The 15,647-nt window shown below is 37.0% G+C and overlaps 10 non-coding genes across 10 annotated transcripts; all 10 read right to left on the bottom strand.

Annotated features, from left to right (window-relative positions):
- Positions 1–8,429: 8,429 nt before the first annotated feature.
- Positions 8,430–8,541, bottom strand: trnal-caa. The gene is made up of 2 exons: positions 8,504–8,541; positions 8,430–8,475 (listed from the first exon to the last, which is right to left on the bottom strand). It is a non-coding gene; the product is annotated as a tRNA-Leu (tRNA).
- An 809-nt stretch (positions 8,542–9,350) lies between these two features.
- On the bottom strand, positions 9,351–9,462 carry trnal-caa. The gene is made up of 2 exons: positions 9,425–9,462; positions 9,351–9,396 (listed from the first exon to the last, which is right to left on the bottom strand). It is a non-coding gene; the product is annotated as a tRNA-Leu (tRNA).
- An 807-nt stretch (positions 9,463–10,269) lies between these two features.
- On the bottom strand, positions 10,270–10,381 carry trnal-caa. The gene is made up of 2 exons: positions 10,344–10,381; positions 10,270–10,315 (listed from the first exon to the last, which is right to left on the bottom strand). It is a non-coding gene; the product is annotated as a tRNA-Leu (tRNA).
- Positions 10,382–10,729: 348 nt separating this feature from the next.
- trnal-caa lies at positions 10,730–10,841 on the bottom strand. Its single transcript has 2 exons — positions 10,804–10,841; positions 10,730–10,775 (listed from the first exon to the last, which is right to left on the bottom strand). It is a non-coding gene; the product is annotated as a tRNA-Leu (tRNA).
- Positions 10,842–11,188: 347 nt separating this feature from the next.
- Positions 11,189–11,301, bottom strand: trnal-caa. Its single transcript has 2 exons — positions 11,264–11,301; positions 11,189–11,234 (listed from the first exon to the last, which is right to left on the bottom strand). It is a non-coding gene; the product is annotated as a tRNA-Leu (tRNA).
- A 347-nt stretch (positions 11,302–11,648) lies between these two features.
- On the bottom strand, positions 11,649–11,759 carry trnal-caa. The gene is made up of 2 exons: positions 11,722–11,759; positions 11,649–11,694 (listed from the first exon to the last, which is right to left on the bottom strand). It is a non-coding gene; the product is annotated as a tRNA-Leu (tRNA).
- Positions 11,760–13,483: 1,724 nt separating this feature from the next.
- Positions 13,484–13,595, bottom strand: trnal-caa. The gene is made up of 2 exons: positions 13,558–13,595; positions 13,484–13,529 (listed from the first exon to the last, which is right to left on the bottom strand). It is a non-coding gene; the product is annotated as a tRNA-Leu (tRNA).
- Positions 13,596–13,941: 346 nt separating this feature from the next.
- Positions 13,942–14,053, bottom strand: trnal-caa. The gene is made up of 2 exons: positions 14,016–14,053; positions 13,942–13,987 (listed from the first exon to the last, which is right to left on the bottom strand). It is a non-coding gene; the product is annotated as a tRNA-Leu (tRNA).
- Positions 14,054–14,863: 810 nt separating this feature from the next.
- trnal-caa lies at positions 14,864–14,979 on the bottom strand. The gene is made up of 2 exons: positions 14,942–14,979; positions 14,864–14,909 (listed from the first exon to the last, which is right to left on the bottom strand). It is a non-coding gene; the product is annotated as a tRNA-Leu (tRNA).
- Positions 14,980–15,327: 348 nt separating this feature from the next.
- On the bottom strand, positions 15,328–15,439 carry trnal-caa. The gene is made up of 2 exons: positions 15,402–15,439; positions 15,328–15,373 (listed from the first exon to the last, which is right to left on the bottom strand). It is a non-coding gene; the product is annotated as a tRNA-Leu (tRNA).
- Between the last annotated feature and the right edge of the window lie 208 nt (positions 15,440–15,647).

The raw sequence follows: 15,647 nt of genomic DNA, 5'->3' as shown, positions 1-15,647 counted from the left end.
CTCACAATGATTCCATTTCTCCTAACCTAAGGCCAACAAAAGACTCCTTTTGGGATCATCCGTCATTTCTGTTTAGAAGTCTTTTCTATCTCTTTGGTCATTTTTTAAAAAGCATTTTGGCTCAATCAAGTATAGGCCTACTATGGAACATTTAAAAAATGTTTACTTGTCAAACACAATTTTCAAAATAAATGTGACATTTGTGTCTCAGGCTGTCCTTCCACCACGTGTGCAAGCAGCTAGTGAAATGAAGCCAATCAGCGTGTCTGATAGTCAGGAAGTCTCTTATTCAGGTCACTGGTTATTGGAAGCTCTGACTGCGATGGTTGAAGTGCACTAAAAGCCTCGGGTTTGGGGTAGTGTCGTGTCTAATTTGGAACGGTAATGTAGTCCCAAATAACTGGCCATACGTGGCTCAAACCCTGTCATGGTCTGTTTGAGATCACTAACAGCAAATTAAGTAGAGAGGATTGCCTAGGAAGGAGTAACCATCAATCATTTTCCATGTCTGAAGTGTGGTGCTGATATACAGTACCAGCCAAAAGTTTGGACACACCTACTCATTCAAGTATTTTTATTTATTTTTACTATTTTAGTGAAGACATCAAAATTATGAAATAACACGTGAAATCATGTAGTAATCATGAAGCGCTCCCAAGTGGTGTGGTGGTCTAAGGCACTGCATCGCTGTGCTAGAAGCACATTACAGACCTTGGTTTGAGTCCAGGCTGTATCACGATTGGCCATAAATGTGAATTTGTTCTTAACGGACTTGCCTGAAAATGTAAAGTGTTAAACAAACTAATTTTAGATTCTTCAAAGTAGACACTCTTGGCATTCTTGGCATTCTCTTAACCAACTTCATGAGATAGTCACCTGGAATGCATTTCAATAAACATGTGTGCCTTGTTAAAAGTTCATTTGTGGAATTGTTTTCCTTCTTAATGCATTTGAAACAATCAGTTGTGTTGTGACAAGGTAGGGGTGGTAAACAGAAGACAGCCCTATTTGGTAAATGACCAAGTCCATATTATGTCATGAACGGCTAAAATAAGCAAAGAGAAATGACAGTCCATCATTACTTTAAGACATGAAGGTCAGTCAATCTAAAACATTTCTTCAAGTGCAGTCGCAAAAACCATCAAGCGATATGATGAATCTGGCTCTCATGAGGACCACCACAGGAAAGGAAGACCCAGATTTACCTCTGCTGCATCACATCAGGCTGTGATTGGGAGTCCCAAAGGGCGGTGCACAATTGGCCCAGCATTGTCCGGGTTTTGCCGGGGTAGGCTGTCATTGTAAATAAGAATTTGTTCTTAACTGACTTGTGATACTCCATCCCATCTGGTTTGCACTTAGTGGGACTATAATTTGTTTTTTTGACATTACAATGAACCAACACACCTCCAGGTTGTGTAAAGGCTATTTGACCAAGAAGAAGAGTGATGGAGTGCAGCATCAGATGACCTCGCCTCCTCAATCACCCGACCTCAACCCAATTGAGATGGTTTGGGATGAGTTGGACTGCAGAGTGAAGGAAAAGCAGCCAGTAAGTGCTCAGCATAGGAGGGAACTCCTTCAAGACTGTTGAAAAGCATTCCAGGTGAATCTGGTTGAGAGAAGGCCAAGAGTGTTCAAAGCTGTCATCAAGGCAAAGTATGGCTACTTTGAAGAATCTAAAATTTGTTTAACACTTTTTTGGTTACTACATGTTCCATATGTGTTATTTCGTAGTGTTGATGTCTTCACTACTATTCTAGAATGTAGAAAATGGTTAAAAAAATGAATAAAGAAAAACCCTTGAATGAGTAGGTGTGTCCAAACTTTTGACTGGTACTGTATTTCCAGTGGTGTTTTAGAACAATGCAGATAGAAATGTAATGAATAAGGCGTCAAAATGCTCTATAGCACACAACATAAGATCATCAATGTTCTATTAAATACATTTCTACTGTATCTGAACTAATATACATTATAAAACATACTGTACATTAAACTGCTTGTCTAAAGGAATGTTGAATGTAGTCCTGTTTAAATATGTTTTCTGATATGACACATTCAGTGATGGCTATTTAGAAACCCCTGTAGAAAACTCAGTGTTCCCTCAAATGACTGTAGTGCTGGTCCTCAAAAATGCTTCATCAACAAATGCTCATGTTATTCTATTCCTCCCCTGTGCTGCTTGTTTTCTGGAATTACAAATTGAAGTTCCCAGAACTATTTTCTCTCTTGATTTCTAGATGTGACGTACAGATTTGTATTTGTATTTATGAAGGATCCCCATTAGCTGACTTGGCAGCAGCTACTCTTCTTGAGGTCCAGATGTAATGGGAAGGGTACATTTTCTGCAGCTTGTGACATGACAGGATCTCCCCTGTGTGTGCTGTGTCTGTAAATACTTTAAAACATATTATAGGATAAGATGCTGCAAGGGTATGTTTTTGTTGGCTAAGCAACTCGCAGCGCTGGTGTCTCTGGAGAGAAGTGTTTATTAATCTAAAGTAATTCATCAAGAAAAATGCTGCATACTTAACCATTTAAAGCCTGCTAAAAGATTAATGAGAGCAAATAAGACAAAACTGATTTGTTTTGAGGGTTTGCAGACGTGTTGTTTTGTTTCTACAGAATATTTCACAAACATGGCAAATGTGAAAACATAAAATCTTCATTTACAAATGAGATTACTCTCATTGCTCTCTAATTTCTCTCTGTATTCCCCTTCTTCCAAAAACAGTAGCCTACATAAACAGTATCTCCTGACTGGTAGTAGGATCTGACAGAAGTTCCTTCAGCCTCCAGACATGGCCTGAAATTAAACACATGCCTTTGAAGTTATTCAATTCAAACCAATGAATAACCTATTACTTCTAAACCTGTATAGCTACAGCTTTAATAACTGGAAATACAAACAATGGTGTGAAGGTTGTGAAGAGAGAGCTTTGATGAAGATACTGTCTGAGTGACCGTACAGTAAGTATGAGTTATGAGGGAGCCCTCAGACTCTGGGGACAGCAGTTCTACTGCCCTCCTGACGTGGTCATGATATACAGTACCAGTCAAAAGTTTTTACACAACTACTGATTACAGGATTTTTTCTTTATTTTTACTATTTTCTACATTTTATAATAATAGCAAAGACATCAAAACTAAGAAATAACACATATGGCATCATGTAGTAACCAAAAAAGTATTAAACAAATCAAAATATATTTTAGATTTGAGATTCTTCAAAGTAGCTACCCTTTGCCTTGATGACAGCTTTGCACACTCTCACTGGGCAACATTGAGAGAGAGGTAGGGCTACAGTACTGTAGCAGTATGTAAACAAATTAACCTTTTTACATTTGAGGAAGTAGAGTACAATCACAACACTCAAGCTGACTAAAAGTGGAACTAGCAAATATAGTTGAATGAAATAATCATAAAATGATTTATAGACAAATTAGACATACTGTACAACCTGTGAGATGGGAAAGAAAGGGAGGTAGTGCTGGGTCTCGATAAGAGACTTCATTGCAAAGGCTTACTTACTTAACCTGATTAATGGGTATATTAAACTAAATGATTCATGTATTAGAATGGCGCCGAAGGAGATTGCTGCCGTTTTATGATCCCGTAACCCATTGTGCTATTGTGTATGTTTTTCACGTTATTTGTAACTTATTATGCACATAACGTTTCTGCCACCGTGTCTTATGACCGAAAAGAGCTTCTAGATATCAGGACAGCGATTATCCACCCTGTACTGGAGGAATATATTTTCTTCAACGAGTCGGACGGATGGGAAGGATTTACTTCAGACGCCCGACAAGGCCCTCGTCCCCATCATTCGCAGGAGAAAGAGACGGAGGTATCGGGGACGAAGGTCCGGGTGCCTTGTAAGGATCCTTTGCTGAGAGGGTAATCTACCGTTACCATCGGTCCCAATGTACAATCAATTTCAAATTATAATCACGTATTTCCGACCAACGGGACATTAAAAACTGTAATATCTATGTTTCACCGAGTCGTGACTGAATGACATGAATCCCATACAACTGTTGGGTTTTAAGCTTGTTCGGCAGGATAGAACAGTCTATGTATATTTGTAAACGACAGCTGGTGCACGAAATCTAAGGAAGTCTTGAGGTTTTGCTCACCTGAGGTAGAGTATCTCATGATAAGCTGTAGACCACACTATTTTCCAAGAGAGTTTTCATCTGTATTTTCCATAGCTGTCTATATACCACCACAAACCGATGCTGGCACTAAGACCGCACTCAATTAGCTGTATACGGCCATAAGCAAACAGGAAAAAGCTCATCCAGATGCGGTACTCCTAGTGGCCGGGGACTTTAATGCAGGGAAAATCTCATCCGTTTTATCTCTTTTATACCATCATGTGCAACCAGAGGGGGAAAAAACTCTAGACCACCTTTACTCCACACACAGAGACATGGAAAAAGCTCTCCCTCTCCCTCCATTTGGCAAATCTGACCATAATTCTATCCTCCTGATTCCTGCTTACAAGCCAAAACTAAAGCAGGAAGCACCAGTGACTCTGTCAATAAGAAAGTGGTCAGATGAAGCAGATGCTACGCTACAGGACTGTACGGCTAGCACAAACTGGGAATATGTTCTGGGATTCTTCCAATGGCATTGAGGAGTACACCACATCAGTCAATGACGTCGTCCCCACAGAAACTGTAAGTACATACCCCAACCAGAAGCGATGAATTACAGGCAACATCCGCACTGAGCTAAAGAGTAGAGCTGCTGCTTTCAAGGAGGGGACTCTAACCAGGATCTTATAAGAAATCCCTCTATGCCCTCCGACAAACCATCAAACAGGCAAATCATCAATACAGGACTGAGATCGAATCATACTACACCGGATCCGACACTCGTCGGATGTGGCAGGGCTTGCAAACTATTACAGACTAAAAAGGGAAGCACAGCTAAATTACTTCTATGCGCGCTTCGAGGAGAGCAACACTGAAACATGCATGAGAGCGTCAGCTGTTCCCGGACGACTGTGTGATCACGCACTCCATAGCCGATGTGAGTAATACCTTTAAACATGTCAACATTCACAAGGCCACAGGGCCAGACGGATTCTCAGAACGTGTATTCTGAGCATGCGCCGACCAACTGGCAAGTGTCTTCACTGACATTTTCAACCTGTCCCTGACTGAGTCTGTAATACCAACATGTTTCAAGCAGACCACCATAGTCCCTGTGCCCAGAAACTTTAAGTTAACCTGCCTAAATGACTACTGACCCGTAGCACTCGTGTCTGTAGCCATTAAGGCTGGTCATGGCTCACATAAACACCATTGTTCCAGAAATCCTAGACCCACTCCGATTTGCATACGTCCCCAACAGATCCACAGATGATGCACTCTCTATTGCACTCCACACTGCCCTTCCCACATGGACAAAAGGAACACCTATGTGAGAATGCTATTCATTGACTACAGCTCAGTGTTCAACACCATAGTGCCCTCAAACCTCCTTACTAAGCTAAGGATCCTGGGACTAAACACCTCCCTCTGCAACTGGATTCTGGACTTCCTGACGGGTCGCCCCCGGGTGGTAAGGGTAGGTAACAAACACATCCGCCACGCTGATCCTCAACAAGGTGGCCCCTCAGGGGTACGTGCTCAGTCCCCTCCTGTACTCCATGTTCAGTGATGACTGCATGTCCAGTCACGACTCCAACACCATCATCGAGTTTGCCGATGACACAACAGTGGTAGGCCTGATCACCAACAATTATGAGACAGGCAATAGGGAGGAGCTCAAAGACCTGGCCGTGTGGTGCCAGGACAACAACCTATCCCTCAACATGAATGAGAGATGATTGTGGACTACAGGAAAAGGAGGATCGAGCACGCCCCCATTCTCATCGACGGGGCTGCAGTGGAGCAGGTTGAGAGCTTTAAGTTCCTTGGTGTCCACATCACCAACAAACTGTCATGATCAAAACACACTAAGACAGTGGTGAAGAGGGCAGGACAAAACCTATTCCCCCTCAGGGGACTGAAAAGATTTGTCAAGGGTCCTCAGAACCTCAAAATCTTCCACAGCTGCACATCTATCAAACAATTAACCACTGTTCATGTGTTTTCCTTTCACCATTTGGAGAATTTTTTGGTTTTGACAAAGAGCTACTCTTTTTTAAGGCAAAAGGTCTGATATGTCTGATGGAAACATGCAGATCTTAAGATACAAAGAAAAGGAAACAAAAAATGTTAAAAGCTAATGAAAGATAGAGTAAAAAAACATTTTTTTATGGAATTTGAGTAACTTTTTGAATTCTAAACTAAACAAAAACGTTAAAAGCTAATGAAAGATATAGTAAAAACATTTTTTTATGGAATTTGAGTAACTTTTTGAATTCTAAACTAGGCATATGTTGACATGTATCGAACGATTATTCGCGTTTCATTTGTTGTCTGTTCTCAAACTATGGCAGCTATCAAACGATTAATCACTGTTCTTGTGTCTTCCTTTCACCATTTGGAGAATTTTTCGGTATCGACAAAGAGCTACTTTTTTAAGGTAAAAGTTGGTCAGAAGAGGGATTTGAACCCTCGCCTCCAATCAGAGACCAGAATACCACTTTAACTAGGAAGGATTCTCACCTTAAGTCTGGCGCCTTAGACCACTCGCCATCCTGACAACTAAAAATCCTTAAAATTCATATTTTTTCATGAATCTGTAACATAATGTCTGATATGTCTGATGGAAACATGTAGATCTTAAGATACAAAGAAAAATCAACAAAAACGTTAAAAGCTAATGAAAGATATAGTAAAAAACATTTTTTTATGGAATTTGAGTAACTTTTTGAATTCTAAACTAGGCATATGATGACATGTGTCGAACGATTATTCGCATTTCATGTGTTGTCTGTTCTCAAACTATGGCATCTATCAAACGATTAATCACTGTTCATGTGTTTTCTTTTCACCATTTGGAGAATTTTTCGGTATTGACTAAGAGCTACTTTTTTAAGGCAAAAGCCATGTGAGAAGAGGGATTTGAACCCTCGCCTCCAATCGTAGACGAGAATACCCCTGTAACTAGGAAGGATTCTCACCTTGCGTCTGGTACCTTAGACCACTCGGCCATCCTGACAATTACAAATCCTTAAAATTCATATTTTTTCATGATTCTGTAACATAACGTCTGATATGTCTGATGGAAACATGCAGATCTTAAAATACAAAGAAAAATAAAAAACAAAAAAGTTAAAAGCTCATGAAAGATATAGTAAAAAACATTTTTTAATGGAATTTGAGTAACTTTTTGAATTCTAAACTAGGCATATGATGACATTTGTCGAACGATTATTCGCATTTCATGTGTTGTCTGTTCTCAAACTATGGCATCTATCAAACGATTAATCACTGTTCATGTGTTTTCTTTTCACCATTTGGAGAATTTTTCGGTATTGACAAAGAGCTACATTTTTAAGGCAAAAGCTGTGCCAGAAGAGGGATTAGAACCCTCACCTCCAATCAGAGACCAGAATACCCCTGTAACTAGGAAGAATTCTCACCTTGAGTCTGGCGCCTTAGACCACTCGGCCATCCTGACAATTACAAATCCTTAAAATTCATATTTTTTCATGATTCTATAACATAACGTCTGATATGTCTGATGGAAACATGCAGATCTTAAGATACAAAGAAAAATAAACAAAAAAACGTTAAAAGCTAATGAAAGATATAGTAAAAAACTTTTTCAATGGAATTTGAGTAACTTTTTGAATTCTAAACTAGGCATATGATGACATGTGTGGAACGATTATTCGCATTTCATGTGTTGTCTGTTCTCAAACTATGGCATCTATCAAATGATTAATCACTGTTCATGTGTTTTCTTTTCACCATTTGGATAATTTTTCGGTATTGACAAAGAGCTACTTTTTTTAAGGCAAAAGGCTTGTCAGAAGAGGGATTTGAACCCTCGCCTCCAATCGGAGACCAGAATACCCCTGTAACTTGAAAGGATTCTCACCTTGAGTCTGGCGCCTTAGACAACTCGGCCATCATGACAATTACAAATCCTTAAAATTCATATTTTTTCATGATTCTATAACATAACGTCTGATATTTACATTTACATTTAAGTCATTTAGCATGATATGACTGATGGAAACATGCAGATCTTAAGATACAAAGAAAAATAAACGAAAAACGTTAAAAGCTAATTAAAGATATAGTAAAAAAATTTTTTTTATGGAATTTGAGTAACTTTTGAATTCTAAACTAGGCATATGATGACATTTGTCGAAAGATTATTCGCATTTCATGTGTTGTCTGTTCTCAAAGTATGGCATCTATCAAACGATTAATCACTGTTCATGTGTTTTCTTTTCACCATTTGGATAATTTTTCGGTATTGACAAAGAACTACTTTTTTTAAGGCAAAGGCCATGTCAGAAGAGGGATTTGAACCCTCGCCTCCAATCGGAGACCAGAATACCCCTGTAACTAGGAAGGATTCTCACCTTGAGTCTGGCGCCTTAGACCACTCGGCCATCATGACAATTACAAATCCTTAAAATTCATATTTTTTCATGATTCTGTAACATAACGTCTGATATGTCTGATGGAAACATGCAGATCTTAAAATACAAAGAAAAATAAAAAACAAAAAAAGTTAAAAGCTCATGAAAGATATAGTAAAATACATTTTTTTATGGAATTTGAGTAACTTTTTGAATTCTAAACTAGGCATATGATGACATTTGTCGAACGATTATTCGCATTTCATGTGTTGTCTGTTCTCAAACTAAGGCATCTATCAAACGATTAATCACTGTTCATGTGTTTTCTTTTCACCATTTGGAGAATTTTTCGGTATTGACAAAGAGCTACATTTTTAAGGCAAAAGCTGTGCCAGAAGAGGGATTTGAACACTCGCCTCCAATCAGAGACCAGAATACCCCTGTAACTAGGTAGGATTCTCACCTTGAGTCTGGCGCCTTAGACCACTCGGCGATCCTGACAATGACAAATTCTTAAAATTCATATTTTTTCATGATTCTATAACATAACGTCTGATATGTCTGATGGAAACATGCAGATCTTAAGATACAAAGAAAAATCAACAAAAAACGTTAAAAGCTAATGAAAGATATAGTAAAAAACTTTTTTTATGGAATTTGAGTAACTTTTGAATTCTAAACTAGGCATATGATGACATGTGTCGAACGATTATTCGCATTTCATGTGTTGTCTGTTCTCAAACTATGACATATATCAAACGATTAATCACTGTTCATGTGTTTTCCTTTCACCATTTGGAGAATTTTTCGGTATTGACAAAGAGCTACTTTTTTAAGGCAAAAGCAATGTCAGAAGAGGGATTTGAACCCTCGCCTCCAATCGGAGACCAGAATACCCCTGTAACTAGGAAGGATTCTCACCTTGAGTCTGGCGCCTTAGACCACTCGGCCATCCTGACAATTAAAAATTCTTAAAATTCATATTTTTTCATGATTCTGTAACATAACGTCTGATATGTCTGATGGAAACATGCAGATCTTAAGATACAAAGAAAAATCAACAAAAAACGTTAAAAGCTAATGAAAGATATAGTAAAAAAACATTTTTTATGGAATTTGAGTAACTTTTTGAATTCTAAACTAGGCATATGATGACATGTGTCGAACGATTATTCGCATTTCATGTGTTGTCTGTTCTCAAACTATGGCATCTATCAAACGATTAATCACTGTTCATGTGTTTTCTTTTCACCATTTGGAGAATTTTTCGGTATTGACAAAGAGCTACTTTTTAAGGCAAAAGCTTTCTCAGAAGAGGGATTTGAACCCTCGCCTCCAATCGGAGACCAGAATACCCCTGTAACTAGGAAGGATTCTCACCTTGAGTCTGGCGCCTTAGACCACTCGGCCATCCTGACAATTAAATGTTCTTAAATTTCATATTTTTTCATGATTCTATAACATAACGTCTGATATGTCTGATGGAAACATGCAGATCTTAAGATACAAAGAAAAATCAACAAAAAACGTTAAAAGCTAATGAAAGATATAGTAAAAAACTTTTTTTTATGGAATTTGAGTAACTTTTTGAATTCTAAACTAGGCATATGATGACATGTGTCGAACGATTTTTCGCATTTCATGTGTTGTCTGTTCTCAAACTATGACATATATCAAACGATTAATCACTGTTCATGTGTTTTCCTTTCACCATTTGGAGAATTTTTCGGTATTGACAAAGAGCTACTTTTTTAAGGCAAAAGCCATGTTAGAAGAGGGATTTGAACCCTCGCCTCCAATCGGAGACCAGAATAACCCTGTAACTAGGAAGGATTCTCACCTTGAGTCTGGCGCCTTAGACCACTCGGCCATCCTGACAATTAAAAATTCTTAAAATTCATATTTTTTCATGATTCTGTAACATAACATCTGATATGTCTGATGGAAACATGCAGATCTTAAGATACAAAGAAAAATCAACAAAAAACGTTAAAAGCTAATGAAAGATATAGTAAAAAACATTTTTTTATGGAATTTGAGTAACTTTTTGAATTCTAAACTAGGCATATGATGACATGTGTCGAACGATTATTCGCATTTCATGTGTTGTCTGTTCTCAAACTATGGCATCTATCAAACGATTAATCACTGTTCATGTGTTTTCTTTTCACCATTTGGAGAATTTTTCGGTATTGACAAAGAGCTACATTTTTAAGGCAAAAGCTTTGTCAGAAGAGGGATTTGAACCCTCGCCTCCAATCGGAGACCAGAATACCCCTGTAACTAGGAAGGATTCTCACCTTGAGTCTGGCGCCTTAGACCACTCGGCCATCCTGACAATTAAAAATTCTTAAATTTCATATTTTTCATGATTCTATAACATAACGTCTGATATGTCTGATGGAAACATGCAGATCTTAAGATACAAAGAAAAATAAACAAAAAACGTTAAAAGCTAATGAAAGATATAGTAAAAAACTTTTTTTTATGGAATTTGAGTAACTTTTTGAATTCTAAACTAGGCATATGATGACATGTGTCGAACGATTATTCGCATTTCATGTGTTGTCTGTTCTCAAACTATGGCATCTATCAAACGATTAATCACTGTTCATGTGTTTTCTTTTCACCATTTGGAGAATTTTTCGGTATTGACAAAGAGCTACATTTTTAAGGCAAAGGCCGTGTCAGAAGAGGGATTTGAACCCTCGCCTCCAATCGGAGACCAGAATACCACTGTTAACTAGGAAGGATTCTCACCTTGAGTCTGGCGCCTTAGACCACTCGGCCATCCTGACAATTAAAAATTCTTAAAATTCATATTTTTTCATGATTCTGTAACATAACGTCTGATATGTCTGATGGAAACATGCAGATCTTAAGATACAAAGAAAAATCAACAAAAAACGTTAAAAGCTAATGAAAGATATAGTAAAAAACATTTTTTTATGGAATTTGAGTAACTTTTTGAATTCTAAACTAGGCATATGATGACATGTGTCGAACGATTATTCGCATTTCATGTGTTGTCTGTTCTCAAACTATGACATATATCAAACGATTAATCACTGTTCATGTGTTTTCTTTTCACCATTTGGAGAATTTTTCGGTATTGACAAAGAGCTACTTTTTAAGGCAAAAGCAATGTCAGAAGAGGGATTTGAACCCTCGCCTCCAATCGGAGACCAGAATACCCTGTAACTAGGAAGGATTCTCACCTTGAGTCTGGCGCCTTAGACCACTCGGCCATCCTGACAATTAAAAATTCTTAAAATTCATATTTTTTCATGATTCTGTAACATAACGTCTGATATGTCTGATGGAAACATGCAGATCTTAAGATACAAAGAAAAATCAAAAAAAACGTTAAAAGCTAATGAAAGATATAGTAAAAAAACATTTTTTATGGAATTTGAGTAACTTTTTGAATTCTAAACTAGGCATATGATGACATGTGTCGAACGATTATTTGCATTTCATGTGTTGTCTGTTCTCAAACTATGGCATCTATCAAACGATTAATCACTGTTCATGTGTTTTCTTTTCACCATTTGGAGAATTTTTCGGTATTGACAAAGAGCTACATTTTTAAGGCAAAAGCTTTGTCAGAAGAGGATTTGAACCCTCGCCTCCAATCGGAGACCAGAATACCCCTGTAACTAGGAAGGATTCTCACCTTGAGTCTGGCGCCTTAGACCACTCGGCCATCCTGACAATTAAAAATTCTTAAATTTCATATTTTTTCATGATTCTATAACATAACGTCTGATATGTCTGATGGAAACATGCAGATCTTAAGATACAAAGAAAAATCAACAAAAAACGTTAAAAGCTAATGAAAGATATAGTAAAAAACTTTTTTTTATGGAATTTGAATAACTTTTTGAATTCTAAACGAGGCATATGATGACGTGTCGAACGATTTTTCGCATTTCATGTGTTGTCTGTTCTCAAACTATGACATATATCAAACGATTAATCACTGTTCATGTGTTTTCCTTTCACCATTTGGAGAATTTTTCGGTATTGACAAAGAGCTACTTTTTTAAGGCAAAAGCCATGTTAGAAGAAGGATTAGAACCCTCGCCTCCAATCGGAGACCAGAATAAACCTGTAACTAGGAAGGATTCTCACCTTGAGTCTGGCGCCTTAGACCACTTGGCCATCCTGACAATTAAAAATTCTCAAAATTCATATTTTTTCATGATTCTGTAACATAACATCTGATATGTCTGATGGAAACATGCAGATCTTAAGATACAAAGAAAAATCAACAAAAAACGTTAAAAGCTAATGAAAGATATAGTAAAAAAACATTTTTTATGGAATTTGAGTATGTTTTTGAATTCTAAACTAGGCATAAGATGACACGTGTCGAACGATTATTTGCATTTCATGTGTTGTCTGTTCTCAAACTATGGCATCTATCAAACGATTAATCACTGTTCATGTGTTTTCTTTTCACCATTTGGAGAATTTTTCGGTATTGACAAAGAGCTACATTTTTAAGGCAAAAGCTTTCTCAGAAGAGGGATTTGAACCCTCGCCTCCAATCGGAGACCAGAATACCCCTGTAACTAGGAAGGATTCTCACCTTGAGTCTGGCGCCTTAGACCACTCGGCCATCCTGACAATTAAAAATTCTTAAATTTCATATTTTTTCATGATTCTATAACATAACGTCTGATATGTCTGATGGAAACATGCAGATCTTAAGATACAAAGAAAAATCAACAAAAAACGTTAAAAGCTAATGAAAGATATAGTAAAAAACATTTTTTTATGGAATTTGAGTAACTTTTTGAATTCTAAACTAGGCATATGATGACATGTGTCGAACGATTATTCGCATTTCATGTGTTGTCTGTTCTCAAACTATGGCATCTATCAAACGATTAATCACTGTTCATGTGTTTTCTTTTCACCATTTGGAGAATTTTTCGTTATTGACAAAGAGCTACTTTTTTAAGGCAAAAGCCGTGTCAGAAGAGGGATTTGAACCCTCGCCTCCAATTGGAGACCAGAATACCCTGTTAACTAGGAAGGATTCTCACCTTGAGTCTGGCGCCTTAGACCACTCGGCCATCCTGACAATTAAAAATTCTTAAAATTCATATTTTTTCATGATTCTGTAACATAACCTCTGATATGTCTGATGGAAACATGCAGATCTTAAGATACAAAGAAAAATCAACAAAAAACGTTAAAAGCTAATGAAAGATATAGTAAAAAACATTTTTTTATGGAATTTGAGTAACTTTTTGAATTCTAAACTAGGCATATGATGACATGTGTCGAACGATTATTCGCATTTCATGTGTTGTCTGTTCTCAAACTATGACATCTATCAAACGATTAATCACTGTTCATGTGTTTTCTTTTCACCATTTGGAGAATTTTTCGGTTTGACAAAGAGCTACTTTTTAAGGCAAAAGCTTTGTCAGAAGAGGGATTTGAACCCTCGCCTCCAATCGGAGACCAGAATACCCCTGTAACTAGGAAGGATTCTCACCTTGAGTCTGGCGCCTTAGACCACTCGGCCATCCTGACAATTAAAAATTCTTAAATTTCATATTTTTTCATGATTCTATAACATAACGTCTGATATGTCTGATGGAAACATGCAGATCTTAAGATACAAAGAAAAATAAATAAAAAACTTTAAAAGCTAATGAAAGATATAGTAAAAAAACATTTTTTTATGGAATTTGAGTAAGTTTTTGAACTCGAAACTAGGCATATGATGACATGTTTCGAACAATTATTCGCATTTCATGTGTTGTCTGTTCTCAAACTATGGCATCTATATCAAACGATTAATCACTGTTCATGTGTTTTCTTTTCACCATTTGGAGAATTTTTCAGTATTGACAAAGAGCTACTTTTTTAAGGCAAAAGCCGTGTAGAAGAGGGATTTGAACCCTCACCTCCAATCGGAGACCAGAATACCCCTGTAACTAGGAAGGATTCTCACCTTGAGTCTGGCGCCTTAGACCACTCGGCCATCCTGACAATTACAAATCTTAAAATTCATATTTTTTCATGATTCTATAACATAACGTCTGATATGTCTGATGGAAACATGCAGATCTTAAAGATACAAAGAAAAATCAACAAAAAACGTTAAAAGCTAATGAAAGATATAGTAAAAAACATTTTTTTATGGAATTTGAGTAAGTTATTGAATTCCAAACTAGGCATATGATGACATGTATCGAAAGATAATTTGCGTTTCATGTGTTGTCTATTCTCAAACTATGACATCTATCAAACGATTAATCACTGTTCATGTGTTGTCTTTACACCATTTGGAGAATTTTTCAGTATTGACAAAGAGCTACTTTTTTAAGGCAAAATCAGTGTCAGAAGAGGGATTTGAACCCTCGCCTCCAATTGGAGACCAGAATACCACTGTTACTAACTAGGAAGGATTCTCACCTTGAGTCTGGCGCCTTAGACCACTCGGCCATACTGACAATTAAAAATTCTTAAAATTCATATTTTTTCATGATTCTGTAACATAACGTCTGATATGTCTGATGGAAACATGCAGATCTTAAGATACAAAGAAAAATCAACAAAAAACGTTAAAAGCTAATGAAAGATATAGTAAAAAACATTTTTTTATGGAATTTGAGTAACTTTTTGAATTCTAAACTAGGCATATGATGACATGTCGAACGATTATTCACATTTCATGTGTTGTCTGTTCTCAAACTATGGCATCTATATCAAACGATTAATCACTGTTCATGTGTTTTCTTTTCACCATTTGGAGAATTTTTGGGTATTGACAAAGAGCTACTTTTTTAAGGCCAAAGCAGTGTCAGAAGAGGGATTTGAACCCTCGCCTCCAATCAGAGACCAGAATACCCCTGTAACTAGGAAGGATTCTCATCTTGAGTCTGGCGCCTTAGACCACTCGGCCATCCTGACAATTACAAATCTTTAAAATTCATATTTTTTCATGATTCTATAACATAACGTCTGATATGTCTGATGGAAACATGCAGATCTTAAGATACAAAGAAAAATCAACAAAAACGTTAAAAGCTAATGAAAGATATAGTAAAAAACATTTTTTTATGGAATTTGAGTAAGTTATTGAATTCCAAACTAGGCATATGATGACATGTATCGAACG

This window comes from Oncorhynchus gorbuscha, linkage group LG05 (genome assembly GCF_021184085.1).
Source record: "Oncorhynchus gorbuscha isolate QuinsamMale2020 ecotype Even-year linkage group LG05, OgorEven_v1.0, whole genome shotgun sequence".
In the NCBI taxonomy this organism is placed as follows: Eukaryota; Metazoa; Chordata; class Actinopteri; order Salmoniformes; family Salmonidae; genus Oncorhynchus; species Oncorhynchus gorbuscha.
The sequence above is the reverse complement of the archived record's forward strand: the minus strand, read 5'-3'. Positions and strand labels throughout refer to the sequence as shown.